This window comes from Canis lupus, chromosome 14 (assembly GCF_011100685.1).
Source record: "Canis lupus familiaris isolate Mischka breed German Shepherd chromosome 14, alternate assembly UU_Cfam_GSD_1.0, whole genome shotgun sequence".
NCBI lineage: Eukaryota > Metazoa > Chordata > Mammalia > Carnivora > Canidae > Canis > Canis lupus.
The window spans coordinates 19,104,350-19,120,465 of NC_049235.1; the positions used below are offsets into that span (position 1 = coordinate 19,104,350).

At 35.7% G+C, this 16,116-nt stretch overlaps 1 long non-coding RNA gene across 2 annotated transcripts in view; it reads right to left on the bottom strand.

Annotated features, from left to right (window-relative positions):
• Positions 1-415: 415 nt before the first annotated feature.
• The window catches only part of LOC111098757, a 95,288-nt gene continuing 79,587 nt past the window's right edge, over positions 416-16,116 (bottom strand). For both annotated transcript variants that reach the window (XR_005369377.1, XR_005369378.1), the window contains one exon: positions 416-1,293. This is a non-coding gene — a long non-coding RNA (uncharacterized LOC111098757). The remainder of the gene's footprint in view (positions 1,294-16,116) is intronic.

The window sequence follows — 16,116 nt, forward strand, 5'->3', positions numbered from 1 at the left end:
TGCTGTTTTGGGTAAGCATGACGTCTTGTCGACTTTGAAAAGTCTGAGTAAGAAGAAAAACCAAGCAAGCTCTATATTTAAAATTAAATACATCAAATCTCACAGTAAAGATGATGAGAATTAGTCAAACTCAGGATGTAAGGATTCAAAAATATTTGTACATGTTAAAGGAATTTATATGTACAAGGAAATCTAGAATTCTCTTCTGACCTTTATGTAATGATCCCAAAAGATCATGCTGATGGATAGAATTGATCAGAAAGGAAGTCTACTCTATAGCATGAAAGAAATGTAATAGGCTTACTTAGTGGAAACAGAACATATTAAGTTATTGAAATCAAAGCAGCATTAGGAAAAATAAAGAAAAGTTGGAAAAAGAATGTTTTATTTTTAAACAATTTTAAGAACAGGATAAGTCAGAAACAAGGTAGTGCTTACATCAATAGGAGTACTGATTTCTACTTTAAGCAAAATGGTGAGCCAAGTGATTCATATTAAATCTCTGCTTGAAAACTCAAAACATTGGATAAAATACAAATATATGTTTTCAAATGCATTAAGGGGTAGTATTTAAAAGAAAAATAACCTTTAATGCATACAGTATGAAAAAAGAATAGCTGAATATTAAATAACTAAAATCTACCCCATGATGTTAGGATAATAACTAAAAATTAATAAAAGTAAGGAATTTAAGACAAATTAATAAAATAGAAAATAAACCTGCAATTGAAAAGGTCAGCAAGGACAGAAGTTGGTTCCTGGAAAAAAAACAAAAACAAAACAAACACCAACTAAGATAACTGACAAAATTCCAGTGACACTGATAAAAAAAGAGGCACAAATATCAGGAATAAAAAAGGTGACATCATTATAAATGATACAGACTTCAAAATTGTAACAATATTCTATGGAAAACTTTATGCTAATAAACTTAAAATTTTAGACAGAGTAGATAAATTCCTAGAAAAATATAAGCTACCATAATCAACTAAGAAGAAATAAAGAACTTGAGTTTGAATTAAGAATTGGACTTACAATAAAAAATTGTTTCAGAAAGGGAATCCAAGATTCAGTGATTTCTCAGAGTATTGCCAAATTCTCAGAGAGGAAAGTATTCCAATTTATACAAAATCTTCCAGATAATGTAAAAAAACTCAAGTCGTTTGTTGCATCTGGTATAATTTTGATGCCACCACTACCTGAGAAGTGTAGAATGATGATGGAAAATTGCAGGCCAATTTCAGTCATGAATAAGAGATCCAGAATCTTCCATAAAATATTAGTAAAAATACTCTAGAAACATAAAAAATAAGAAATTACAGCCAAGTCAAATTTATCTAAGAAATCAAAGTTTGGCTTAATATTAGGATATCAGTGTAATTGACCACATTAAAAGTTTAAAGGATAATAATTATAGTTTTGTTTCAACATCTGCAAAAATCCCCAATATTAATATAAGATAGAAAACAGAAAAAGAGCAGTCCTTAATCTGGTAGAGGGTAGAGTTTTGTTTTGTTTTGTTTTTTAAAGATTTTATTTATTTATTCATGAGAGACACAGAGAAAGAGAGAGAGGCAGAGACACAGGCAGAGGGAGAAGCAGACTCCATGCAGGGAGCCCGATGTGGGACTCGATCCCGGGTCTCCAGATCATGCCCTGGACTGAAGGTGATGCTAAACCACTGAGTCACCGGGGTTGCCCATGGGTTTTAATGTAAATAAAAATATCTATAGCAACTTGATACTTAGTAGCACAAACGCAGTTTGTTTTGAGATTGTCGACAAGACAAGGAAACTATTAAAATGTGGTTAATCTCTTTAATAATCAAGGATAAATAAAATAACACTATAATAACATAACACTACTAATCATAAAGATTTTCAAAAAATGTAAATCAGGAAATACCAGTTATGTTAGTTTTAATTATTGGTTCCAACACTTTATTGCTCCATAATACAATTGCACATGTGCCTTCTTCCCATGGCTTGATGTGTAAAATGTCCTTACACCTTGACTCTGGCTTGTTGTTTAGGATTTGCTTTGATTAATGGAATGTAAGTATACAGGACATAAATAGTGGCTTAAATTGGGTTTATACTGTGGAGCTTGCTCCTTAAACCTTTGTAGTTCCTTATAAAATTCATTTACAGGTACATAAAGCATATCGCATTCACAATATTAATAATTTGTATTTTGATTGAGTTTGCTTCATCAGTGAACAACCTGGGAATTATGAGATGTTTCATAAACACTTTATGAAAACACACACACACATGCACACATACCACATACCATTTACATTTTTTTTCAGTGTTGGGTCATGATCCCTCAGTGGCTATTTTCATGGAAAAATGAAGTCTATTGTGTTCATCCTGCCTTTCAACAGCATTTTCCACCTCTTGCCTTTCAAAACCCAACAAATGGGCTCAGAAGCATTTGTTTGTATTCTAGAGAATTACTTTGATTCTTAAACTTTGGAAAAGGTGTAATGGCTTCTGCAGCTGTCTCTGTTTGGGGTACAACCACAGTCCAATGTCTTTTGTGTGCAAAATACTGTACTCAGAGCTGTTTTATTCTTTGCTTTTGTTTCCAATTGCACTTATTGTGGGTCTAGCCAATTTTGGTGAGGTGAAATTTATTCAACCAATATTTATTAAACACCTGCTGTGTTCTATGTATTGAGGATAGAGCAAATGACTAAGTCCCTGCTCTCCTGCAGCTTACATCCTATTGAGAAATATAAAATCTAAAGCTGTAATATCAAATTCTTTAGCTTTCAGGTTTCACTAAAACCTAAAATCATGTAACTGCCCTTCTAAAGTTCTTGGCCTACCAATGCTTTGTGCATTAGTCTGCGTGGGCTGCCATAACTAAATACCACAGGCTGGATGGCTTTTAGAAATTTATTTTCTCACAGTTCTGGACACTAGAAGTCCAAGATCAATGTGCCAGCAGGGGTGGTGTCTGGTAAGTGCTTTTCCCTTAAGTTGGCAACAACCATCTTCTTGTGTGTGCACAAGTTAAGAGAGAGAGAGAGAGAGAGCACAAGTTCGAGCAAGCTCTGATGCCTCTTATAAGGATACTGACTCTATTGGACCTCATTTAACCTTAATTACTTTCATACACTAATACAGCCACACTAGGGATTATGGCTTCAACATATGAATTTTGTGGGAAACATATATATTCAGTCCATAACATTTGCTGACCTAGTTCCTCTCTCCTGTCCCAGAGATTTCATTTCTGGAACTCTCACTACTAACCTCAATACTACCTATATACTCAGTACTACCAACAGTAATTTTACCTTTGTCTTGTTCTATCCATGAAGCATATTATCATCTTCAGCCAACACTGGTAATTGTCTACTTATATTTAAATTCTTTTGAGTACTGTGAAGCTTGACCTTATCAGACTGACTGTTAATGAATGCCCCAAATCAAACCTGTGACTGAATTCTTTCCTCTTTCTCTATCTGCTCTTGCTGAAGCTTCTAATTGTTTCCACCACCAGTTTTATACCTAGAGCCTGATGCTGTTTAGTCCTAACTATATGACAAGTGGCCTGTCATTTCTAAGAATGCTTTGTACCACAGTTATTCCCCCACCAGGCTTTGTGGGGCCACCCATGACCTCATTGGGGCTTGCTCCAATCTCATGCCCTATATTGCAGTGCATTTGTTAGCACTAAGGCCAGTGATTGTCTCCAGAGTTTTACCAAACTAAGGAAATCAAATAGATGATTACTTGCTGTTTATATCTCAGTTGTTTCCAAGAAACACACAATTGGGCAGGTTATTCATTTCAAAACTAAAAGGTGGGGTATAAACCCACTTGGACAAAGAAAGTGAATCATGATGAAAGTGCCCTTATAAAGCTGGATAATTGTGCCCTAAGGTGGGTCCCCTATTGACAGAGATGAGTATTTTTAGAACTGAGTTCTTCAGAACTGGACAATTGTGTCATAACTATGGCTTATGTTCATATCACCAGACAAACAAGACCCCATGGGATCTTCTCTGCTTGAATGGAATAAATTATTCAATTGACAGGGGACATATAGAATGCTTCATTAGGCAAACTAACACAGATTCATTTTCCTATCCAGAATAAGCCTTTATAAAGAAGTTTTCATAGATAAATAGTCTTGCAAGTGTGGACACTACAAGAAAAATTTTGTTTTTTGAAAGATGGGCTCAGTATTTCAGTCATGGTATCAGTCATTTCCATGGGAGCCTATGTGATTAGGGACATCCTGTATTTCAGTGAAAATACCCTAGAAAGCACAAAGAAAATCATAAAAGTAGGTTCTTTCTGTGGATTCATTGAATTATTAGCTTATTGCCAGGTCAGTGTAGAGATTCTATAGGGACTTGTCACTCTTTCTCAGCCAGCGTAATGGAACATGTGCCTTCCAGAAACATATCATTCCATCGTTATATTATTCTAATTGCTCTTGGATCCAAGTGTATTTCTCTCCTGATCCCTAACTTCACGATACTGTAATACCCAGGGAAATGCTGAAGTGATCATTCATGCAATTATAATTAATATCGATCATTTACACTTTCTTTTCAAAAACATTATGGTTGGTAAAGATAAATTTTTATTTACAAGCTAAATAGGGTAAACTCAGTTCCCATAAGATTTGTAAAATAAAATTCTGGTAGGAAAGAATTTATATATTATATAAAATCTCCAAGAAAAGTTCTAAAAGTTTAGACTTTAAAATAAATTCTCTTTATTCTATTCTTTGTGCTTCCATTGCATGCTACATATCCCTCTATCATTTCACCTGCAGTTTTTTATTACACTGATTTATATTTCCATTTCTTTGACTTGAATATGCTCAACTAAAGATAAGACTCTTCCTTCTTTGTATAAACAAGCACCTAGTATTGAGGTTGGTATTTACTGCTCATGTGGCATAGTGAATAAGTGACTGACTTACACACAAATGTCCTTTTTCCTTTAAAAGGAATGGTTATACAGATTTTTCTGTATTACTGTGAGTTTAGCAGAAAAGAAATCTGAAACAAAATATTTGTATACCTATCTTTAATATATTTCTTTAAAAAAAATACCTGATTTTCCTCTCTGTGAAACTGTGTAAAATTTTACCTCGTGGTCAAATGGCTCAGAGATTTTCATACAAGATGGTTAATGCTAACTTTGACCTTGCCTGAAGCTCCAGGTATCTGAATTTCATTATTCTCAGATTGAGGCCAATATGTTTCTTCATTTACTTGGTTAACTTCTACTTGAGCCATCAAGTCAACCAAAAGTTTTCTATTCTAGTTATAAGAGTTTTAGAAAACTTATGTTCTTGTTTTGGTTCTTCTAAAATATCTCCCAAGAAAATGACATTTTCTTTCTTTCATCCTTGGTTCAGTTTTCAAGGCTCTTAAGAAAAGTGTCAGTTACATGGATGTTGGATTGGGATGAGACCTGTTTCTTTCCGGGTTTTAGAGCACAGTACTGTGACTTCTACATTCCCTGGCTGATGCTTGTATCTTCTGAGCTCTTTCTACCTTGCCCCCAGCCAGTTCATTCAAACTCAGCCACTCCCTGCCATTGGGGAAGGTACCACCACTATTCCTAATGTTTCCTTCCTATAGATAGAACTCCATCAGTATAACCTACATCTCTCTCCTCTGCTTTACTCACTCTGCCCTGAGGGAGTAGAAAAATTTATCTGTGTGGCAAACTTGGGTAGGATAACTAGATAGGCTAGCGGCTTTGCTCCATCTGTCTCTCTCTGGGACCAAGCCTACTTATAACAAGACAAGTTCTTCTACTTCTCCATGCTGTGCGTACTATTTGGGCAAATCTCCACAATGCAGGGAGGCCCTCAGTGGTCTAGCATTGCTTGCAACTGGGTACCTGTCTGCTAATTTGAGAGTCCAATATTGGCAATCCTACTTCATTATCCCACCTAAAGGTCCTCCAAGGAACTTAGCCCCTGGTTAACACAGCTGATAATTTGTCCTCCAGAATTAGTTTATTTCTCAACTTTTTCAAAACTTGGATAGTGAAGGGATGTGATATTTACTGCTTTATCCCTTCCCTTTACGCCGGAGTTCTACATACACATGATGCCAGTGTCTATCACATGTAATGACTTTCTAACTCCAGAATTTGTTCACATTCCCTCTTCTTTTCTCCATTTTAATCTAGCATTCCTTGTTCCTATAATCCTGGTTCTCTGGCCCCCATTTTTGTCTATATCTTGGCACCTGGTAAGCATTTTAAGCCCCCTTTCCCATTATAACCCATTTGGTAGCCCAACTCCATGTATTTTAACTTTAGGGAAGAAAGCATCCACTTCTGGATTGGCCTTAAGGGATCCCAGATGGTTAGCACACTTGCCCTGATCAAACCATCTTCCTAATAAGGGAAGTTGGCACATTCTATAGCAAATAAAGGCTATTGGCCTACGTTTTTTTCAGCCTTTTCTCTGTTGGCCCAGAGAGTTTCCCAACAATGTTGGGAGCTACTTGTATGCTAGAAAAAATGTTTTGTTTTTCTCCTTTCCTGCAGTAGACTACTCATACTTCCCCTGTGCATGAGGTAGAAATTGCCTGTGATAAGTTTGTGACTACCAAAACTTTCTATTTGGATTCTGAGTTGAATGCAGTGCAGGAGATTATTCAGTGGTGCTCTTCATTTTTTAATTTATTATTTTTTTTCATTTGTTGGTATTTAGCTTAAATGTCTTGTTTCATGGTCTTGACAGTGCTGTGATATGATATTACCTTGCAACCAGCATGGTGCCACTATTTCAAAGGTCACTGAGATACTCAGCTTGTGTTTATATTCCATTTCCTACTTGGAACACTGTGTTTAAAGTCCTGATTGACTTCACCAACTTCCTGAGGCTTTGGAAGACCTCTTTACTGAGAAAGCAGAAATTTCAAAAAGAATTAAGAACTGTCTTAGAGATTTGAAATGTATAAGGCAAAAGCAAACTTACAGGTTCTTTAAGTTCTCAATTAAAAAAAATAAGCTGATATGACAGAAATTAAGTGATTTGCCCAATAGAAGTTATATAAATATAAACATCAAGATTGTAACAAAGTTGACATTATACCTGATTTTTAGGTTCTTCCCACTTCACATCCCTCTCCTCTCATTTTCAGAGAAATGTGACTCACTTTTTTCTACATAATTGACCATTGGAAAATTTCATCTTTTTTTGCATACTCAGATACACTCCACTGCAGAACAAGGGCAATTATTTAATTTTTAAAACTCTTGCTTTATTGAATTGGTATGTAAAACTGATGATTTTGTTGGCTAAAGTCTCCTGGAGATTAAAGACTTCTTGAGCCTTGAAGTGATATGCAGGATCTGTGATACTGGTAGCTTTGATCTAAGATTATGAACATGTAACCCACAAAACTGCTGTGGCTTCAGTAGTGAGTGGTCCCTGCTGTTGAAGCATCATATACTTTCATCAAGGTGACGATGATCACTCTGCTCACCTGGAGTCCATGTCAAGGGTACAGCTGTCCAATTCTATTGCAGAGATATGAAGAATTCAGATCAATAACACCCATCATTATTAGATCAATAAGGCCCATCTCTACAATAAGGTTAGTGTATCCATCCAATGAGAGTAACCCACTTACAGAATTACATTCAAAAGCTCTTTTTCAGGGCTTAGGCCTAGTATAAATTACTGTGTCAGACTGGAAATTAGCAGGGAAAATATAACAAAGTCTTAAAGGGCTATTGAGAATAGGTTAATAACATATTAACGTACTTTACAAATATGTTGCCAGGCTTAAAGAAAAGTTATAAAGAATGGCAAAAGACTGAAAAGCTAGCAAAAGTGGAAAGCTCCCATAATCTGTAAGCTTGAAAGGACAAAGGGGCTACATGTTTATTGGAACCTTCTGAGACCTCCAGCTGTAGGAGAGACTCATCTGAAAGAAACTGAAGTCTTGGACACAGCTTAAGTCAACTCAAGGCAGACCATGGAAGAACTGCAGGAGTAAATACCCTGAATTCTCTCTTCCTACACTCATAGTTTCAGACAGTGCCTCACATTGGTTGAACAAATCAGAAAGTAGAAGATAAGGAAGTACAGTTCATATGAGTCAGTCCTGATGCACATAGTAGGGAGAGAGGCACAAGGCACAGACTTGTATGGAGAGAGGCAACCAGATATGGTCCAGCCATGGACATTATTTGTAAAGTAATATTTGTTAAGTAAATGCATTGTTTCTTTACTGAAAAAAAAAATATCTGAGGCCCCTGAGTGGTTCAGTCAGTTAAGTGTCTGCCTTGGGCTCAGGTTGTGATCCTGGGGTCCTGGGATCAAGCCCCGCTGGTGGTGGGCTCCCTGATCTGTGGGGAGTCTGCTTCTCCTACTCCTTCTACTCCTCCCCCACTCATGAACAAACATGCTCTCTCTTCTCCTCTCTTAAATAAATAAAATCTTTTAAAAAAATCTCCAAATTTGACCACCCTACTTGCTTCAGAGAAACTCTCACTGGCTTACAATTATTTTCCAATATTAATGCAGATTTTCATACTCATTTTTAATCACCATAAGAATTTTCTCTCTTCCATAACAATCTCAACTCCAAAATTCAGCTCTTGAATTTTCCAGTTAAGAGAGCCAATAAATTATCTTTTTTAAAAATAAGAACTTATTTGAGTTTCTCTCACTCTTAGCCAAGAGTCCTGATGTGACCCTACTGGCTTTCTTCAGTCACACTTGTCTTCAGTTCCTTAAATATATTCCTATGAATGTTTTGGAAATTACTGCAGAATAATGAATGGCTAAAACTGCAAGTGCCCTTCTCTAGGCCCTTCATGAAAAATAAAGGAGACAAAATAAGCACAAAAGACAAGGTGACATGCTTGCTTGCAGTTTCCTTAACGGAAGACCAAAAGATTATCATAAGACAGTGATTGTTTGTTTAAAAACCAGCATATTCAGGGAAGCCTGGGTGGCTCAGTGGTTGAGTGTCTGCCTTTGGCTCAGGTTGTGATCCCAGGGTCCTGGGATTGAGTCCTACATCAGGATCCCTGCAGGGAGTCTGCTTCTTGCTCTGCTTATGTCTCTGCCTTCTCCTTGTCCCTCTGTCTCTGTCTCTCACGAAAAAATAAACAAAATCTTTATAAATAAATAAAAATAAAAACCAGCACATTCAGAGTCCTGTCCATTGTACCCAGAATCTTGGGGGAAAACATCTGAGTTTTGCAGGAGTAAAGAAGGATGGTACATGTAGTTAATAAAGACTCTTGACTTTAATAAATTTTATTGTAACCCAATCATAATTAGGTTCTAAAGACTTGCTAGGTGGTGGCACATTTCCTTCTCTCTCAAGATTTGTTTCACTCATTTACTTAAGAAATCCAAAATAATGATTTTGATAGTGCTACCACTTAATATAATAATCAAGGTTACTACTCTTGAGGGTTTGATCGTGTCCAGTTACTTTAACAAGGCATTTAAATACATCTCATCTCATCTTCATAGCAATTCTATAAGGCAGATATCATCCTCCTTATATCTGAAAACCCAGATCTCAGAAAGTAACTACCTTGCTGCATTATCTCTTATTATCTCTTCATGAGTTCTTTCTATTATTACATTCACCATACTTCTATCTTAGCACATATAAGTATTTACATGAACAATGTAAACACACTTGCTTAAGGAAGAATTTAAGAGATAAGAGGGAGAAGGAAATCTTAGTTGTGTGTTTAAACATCTTAAAACATCTAATCAATTACATAATCTGTGTTAAATTAGGATTAAGCAAGAAAGTAAGAAGAGTAGTGAAAGAAAAATATATATATGATGATCTTTTCTCCACGTGACCACATAATTAAGGGTGTAGGAATCAACCAACCAATACGATTTGTAAGGGTTGGGGTGGCAATAGAGCTAATAATAGGTAATAATGAAGAGACCTCATATTCTCTTTCATGGCATCTTGGTGTTATGATGACAGATTTTAAAGATATAGATAACCATAATGAAATTGTAATAAGGAAGGAAATAATAATTGTGGCTTCACATCTGAAGCCAAGGCGATTTTATTGTCCTTTCTCATCTAAAATAGATTACCTAAAAGAGGGTAAAGCTTCGTATCAACTCATTTGAGGACTTGATGAGTCAAATACAAAGCAGCACATGAACCATACAGTGTTTTCTTGCATACTTATTTTTAAAATACTATAAGGCCCCATGTTAATGGGTCCTTACAAATCACTTACTGATGTATATATGAAAATAAAATAGAAGAAATATTAAATGAAGAAAATATGATAATTTAGTCTAAATATAAATGCATATATTTTGCATTTTTACAGGGCTTTTGTCCCTAGGTATTTAAAGCCTATTGGGAATAGTATCTCACCAGACATTATTGATTTTGGGAAGAAAGAATGTTTTGCCATGTTGTTTCTGAATAACTTGTCTGATGGTGTCAGGTAAGCTGAGGCTGGCATCCAGCCTCCTGTTTTTGCTCTAGTTCCCAATATTGCCTCCCTAAAAACTGGAACTAAAATACAAGAAAGAAAATGACAAAAATTAAGATAGTCATAGAAACAGTCAATTTTGATTAAAGTTCAAAAATTTCTAAAACTATCAATGTTTAGTAAACTTTGAATATTAGTGGGTCTCCTGACTGAAAATGCTAAGTATTGCAATAGAGCAACAGTCTTTTCTTAAAGGAATCATGAATGTGCTTGTCATTTTTAATTCTAAGTATTGGAGACCTTTGTCTGTATTTTATTATCCCAATCTTTGACAAATGTCCTGCATATAAAAGTCACTAAGGTTTCTCTGTCATGGGTGGTGTGGAATAAACATTTTAGTTTCTAGAAATACATAGCTCCTTTATTGATGCTTCTTATCAATAGACAAGGAATGATATTGAAATGATAATAAGGTGAATGCTTAAGACCTGAACCATTTTGCATAGCTTGATCTCTCCATTGCAAGGTTATGTAGATGCTGAAGGGAGGGAGTATAAATAGCTTTAGCACTGCTGGTTTCAACGTGTTAAATCCATTTCCTCATGAACAAGTGCTTAGTGAAAAACCAAGAGGCATTTTGTTTCCATTTGAAAACACACACACAAACACTCTTTTATTGACTCTGAGATTATTTTAATTTAGAAAAAAATTCTCCTCACTAAGGACTGACTAAATGTAAAATTAGAGCAAACATCAATCTCACTAGAAATGAAATACTGGAAACTATGTATGTTTCTCCATGGTTCTCAACTATGACTTAATAACAACCATCTTTACTTTTTAAGACCATGAATTGAGGAAGAAACATCTATAGTTTTGTGAATATATGAGCATTTTTGCAAGTGAAATTTTAGATGAATTAAACATCAATGAACTAGAATCACCCAAATTGCATTTTTGAAGCTTTCATGTACATTTTAAACAAAAATAAGGAAAAATTGTGAAATTTTCACATTAGGAGATATTAATAAGAATGATCACTTTTAGTTAGGTTGCATATTTTTTATATATAACCAAGGTCCAGGAATAGACTGAGGACTGGGAACATGTATGGTGATGGTATAAAATGTGCCTCCCAGAAACAAGCTCTGATAGCATTTCATGAATTCCTTGGGTTTACAATACCTATGGTAGGCTGAATACTGTTCCCCCAAATAAGTTCATAGCTTCATCCCTGGAACCTATGGATATTGCCTTATATAGCAAAGGGAATTTTGCAGATGCAGTTAAGAATTTTGAAATTGGGACACCTGGATGGCTCAGCGGCTAAGCATCTGCCTTCGGCTCAGGGCGTGATCCTGGGATTGAGTCCCAGGATTGAGTCTCACCTCCGGCTCCCTGCATGGAGCCTGCTTCTCCCTCTGCCTGTGTCTGCCTCACATTCTCTCTCTCTCTCTCTTTTTCTCTCTCTTTCTCTCTGTGTCTCTCATGAATAAGTGAATAAAATCTTAAAAAAAAAGAATTTTGAGATTATTATAGATTTTCCAGGTGGACTCATGTAGTCTTCATTAGTTGGGCGTAGGAGAAACACCTGGAGAGAAGGCCATGTAATGTCAGAAGGGATTGCACTGGTGAACTTTGAAGATAAAGAAGGAGGCCACAAGCCAAGGAACATAAGTGGCCTCCAGTAGCTGAAAAAGCAAGGGAATGAATTCTCCCTCAGAGCCTCCAGAAGGAACATAATCCTGTTGACATCTTTACTTCAGTGCAGTGAAACTGCTTTCAGATTTCTGGCCTCCAGAATTGTAAAAGAATAAATTTTTGTTGTTTTAAGCTACCAAGTTTGTGGTGGGAATTTGTTATAGCAGTCACAGGAAACTAATATAATACCTTGAATCTGTGTTTTTAAAATACACATTTTTTTTCTGTTTAACTTTTGAAATCTGGGAGGAATATAAGAAAATGGTGGTGAGGAAAGATGAATTTTAAAATGAACAGAATTTAGGACACATCAGTTTAGATGATATTAAACAAGAGGACTGAAGTCAAAGCAGGAATCAGAGAATAATGTCTACCACCTATAGAAATCATGAAGTAGGAAAACATATTAAGCTCAAATTAGGAAATCATCTGAATTTATCTGATATTAACCATAAACTGTCACCAACTTGACATTTCTCTACTGGAGAGCATACACATCTTTTTCTAATTATTTTAATCATAGCATTTATCTTTTTCCAATATAAAGGTTATTTTTTATTGTCTCTTCCCTCAGATTATGTGAACTCTCATAGAACAGAAACTGTCTTTCCGCTTTGTGTATTGGTATCTAGGATTGGTATTTAGTAAGCATTCAATAAGTATGTTTTGAATGAATAAATTAAAATTCACAAATATAGTAGCTGCTTCTCTTATTACCAGTTCCACCCCACACTCTCACTCCCACGTGCTGAGCCTGAGAGGAGATTGCCTCCCAGTTTCATATGCGAATGCAAAAGTGTTGCTTGAACAACTTCTGGGAGCCATCGTAAAGGAAGTAAACACAAAGTTCCTGTGGAGAAAGCCTCACTGGTAGTCATCACCTAATCTGAAACCCCAGCAGTGAAGAGGTGCTTTATTCTCTGAGGAAAGCTGCTCATTCGTTGAAATAAATGAGCTAAATGCTGGTGTAAAAATACTTCAGTCTTTCTGGCATAAAAGTTAGCAATCATCCGATTCCTTGTGGGGGTTAGTGGTTTGTGAAACTAGCAGAAGTAGCTTTGGCCTTATTATGCATATCAAAGAATGCAAGAAAAAGAGCTATCAGGAGCCCAGACTTTTAGAATTTGATCAGATCTGAACCCACCTGGAAATACAGTTCAGAAGGGAATTTGAATGAAGGTAAGAAAATCCTCATGTAACATCAGTTTTTACTTGGGCACACTGACGAAAAGAGTTCTGAATAAAATCCATGGGAAAGGAAAAAGCAAGGAAGAGCTTTCTGTCTTCATGATGTAACTAAGAACAAGGAACTAATCCACTTAGTGTGTTACTCTTGATCTATCATGCCTTACACTAATTCAGGGCCACTTGCTCTCTGGAAAACATGAGAGCCTTTTCCAGTTGAAAATAATTAGAAAGTAGGAAGCATGAAAGATCAGATTCTATGCAGCCTGTAAATTCAGATTTTGTATTTTGTATGTGACAGGCATCAGTTACCCAATAGCAATCAGGTAGGCAACTTTATTCACCATATGAAACCTTACATAGTGATTCAAAGTATTCCAATTTAGCCTCCCATGAGTTATTTTTAAGTGAACAAACAAAGGTAATTAGGCTAAATTCAATGGACTTGCCCAAGGACACATTAATATGCCCTAAAGTAAGGATTATTAGAATATATTATTTTCAGCACTTGCTTGTACATTCAACTCTGCTACCTTTCTGTCTAATCATTGCTAAAACCAATTGTTCTGCTGCTGGAGACATCCAGAAATTTAGCCCATGGGATGGTTAACTAAAGGGTCCCCATGTGGGTGAACTTCAAAGCCTGAAATCATTAAGGGCCTGGATAGAGCCAAGTTTTCCATTAGGCACAGTGCCTAGTGCCCAGGAAAATATTTTATTTATAATTTCTTTTAAAGTAAGAAAAATATATTGTATTAATGAAGGTATATAAAGGAATCCAGCCTGTACTATATTCATCTTTATATAACACAGCCATAAAGATCATTTTAATTTATTAATACCTTTTTAGTGAAGGAAAGGATCCATGATCTGAAACTAGGATGGATAGAAGGAAGCATTGCATCTGGGGATATAGAAGATAAAACCTAATATTTATTTAAAAATATCCCACTTGCGTTTTGGAGAGCATAGCTTAAGATGATTTTGTTCACAGAGTGTTATATAGAACTTAGCCAGGAGGAGTTGGCCACCATCTGAATGAAAAAGGAAGTGTTCTATTCAGGAATGCGTTTATTGCCATCCAAATTCAATTCCACATTTAACTGCAGTTGAACATGGAAATTGAAGCTAGGAAGCTGGATGAGCTTGAGACAGATAACCAGAACCTCCATTCCTCCTGATATACCTTGGCATACAGATATGCTGTAAATGGGTTATAACCAAGTTGAGATAATGGTCTGTTTAGCTTTTAAGTGTCCAGAGATGCCTGGGGCTGCTGTAGCTTCCAGGAAAGTAGCTTCTTCCTTGGAGCAGTTTCATTCAATTACCTTAGCATGCTACACAAATGTTAATATTTTCTGTGTGTGTCATGATGTGGAAAAGGTGAAAAAATAGTGCCTACTCTTGAGTTTCTTTATCTGTCAAATATAAACATTGGGCAAGAAGAAACTCCAATTCAATTCAACAAACATTTTGAGAGATCATAAACTAACTTCTGGGATTCAAAGATTAACAGATTGTGGTTTGTCCAAAGTCATAGATTTCAAAGAGTTCATATCCTAACTGGAGACACAGGCATGAAATCATCTTCCCGTAATACAAATCAAAGATAGATTTGAGAATGAATATTAATCAAAGTCATATTAAAACTCAGAAAGAAAAAAAAACTCAAAGAATGAGTAATTCTAATCGCAGAATAAAAAACATAGAGGACTTCAGAAACGAGGTGACATAAATGTCATATCTCCAGAAAAATCGATTAAGATTTCATCTCCAAGACAAGAGGAATAGGGTGAAAGAAATGTGGTCCTAATATTGGAGACAACTCAGATAAAGAGAAGTTAGATTACTACTTGTTCAAGGATACAGTACACGTTGCTGGCAAAACTGAGAAAAACCAGCCACTTCTTCATAGGAGCCCCTAGTGTAGCATCAACTGTTTATAATTCCTTATGGAAAAAACTTACAAACCTACGTTAAGGTATGTTATAACTTCATAGACAATTTGTAGTTAATGACTAAAATTAGAGTTAGAAGAAAGCAAGGAAGCAATATAAAAAACAGCTTCTTTGGTTCCATTCCCTTGGCATTGGCACAAAGTATCTAATGCCCAAGTCCCCAGTAATCTCATAGTATGTTGAATAAGATTGTCAAAACATGGAAATGCATGAAAGTCAGGCATTTGGCTCATTTACAATTGAAGAGAGAAATTAAGTTGAAAGTGACTCTCTAGACTTATTAAGAATGATAAATGACCGAAATAGGAAATAGTAGGAAGTTTAAGTCAACATAGTTATTGGTTAAAAATGAATGTGGGCACTTAGGGGCAGGAATAGTACATGCTAATAACAGATCAGTCAGACTGTATAAAATAAATTGCACAAGAGACCAAAATATTAATCATTTAGTCTTTTTGTTTTCACTTTTTAGTCTAAAAAATTTCAAATGTACAGGAAAGTAAAAGGAATAGTAGAATGGACCCCCCATTGCCCATCATCTAAAATCAACAATTATAAATAGTCTGCCGAGCCTAATTTATCTAAACCTCCTACTCCCAATTTTGTGGGTTCTTGGCTTAAAAAAATGTAGTTATTACACCATTGTATTCACTCATTGTAATGATACAATCCAGTAATTTTTAGCAAACTTACAGAGTTGTGCACCTATCACCATGATGCAATTTTAGAATATGCCATCAGTCCAAGAAGTTTCCTCATAGCTATTTGTAGTTAATCATGGCTCCCACTCCTCGCCCCAGGCAACTAATAATCTTTCTCTCTATAGATTTGCT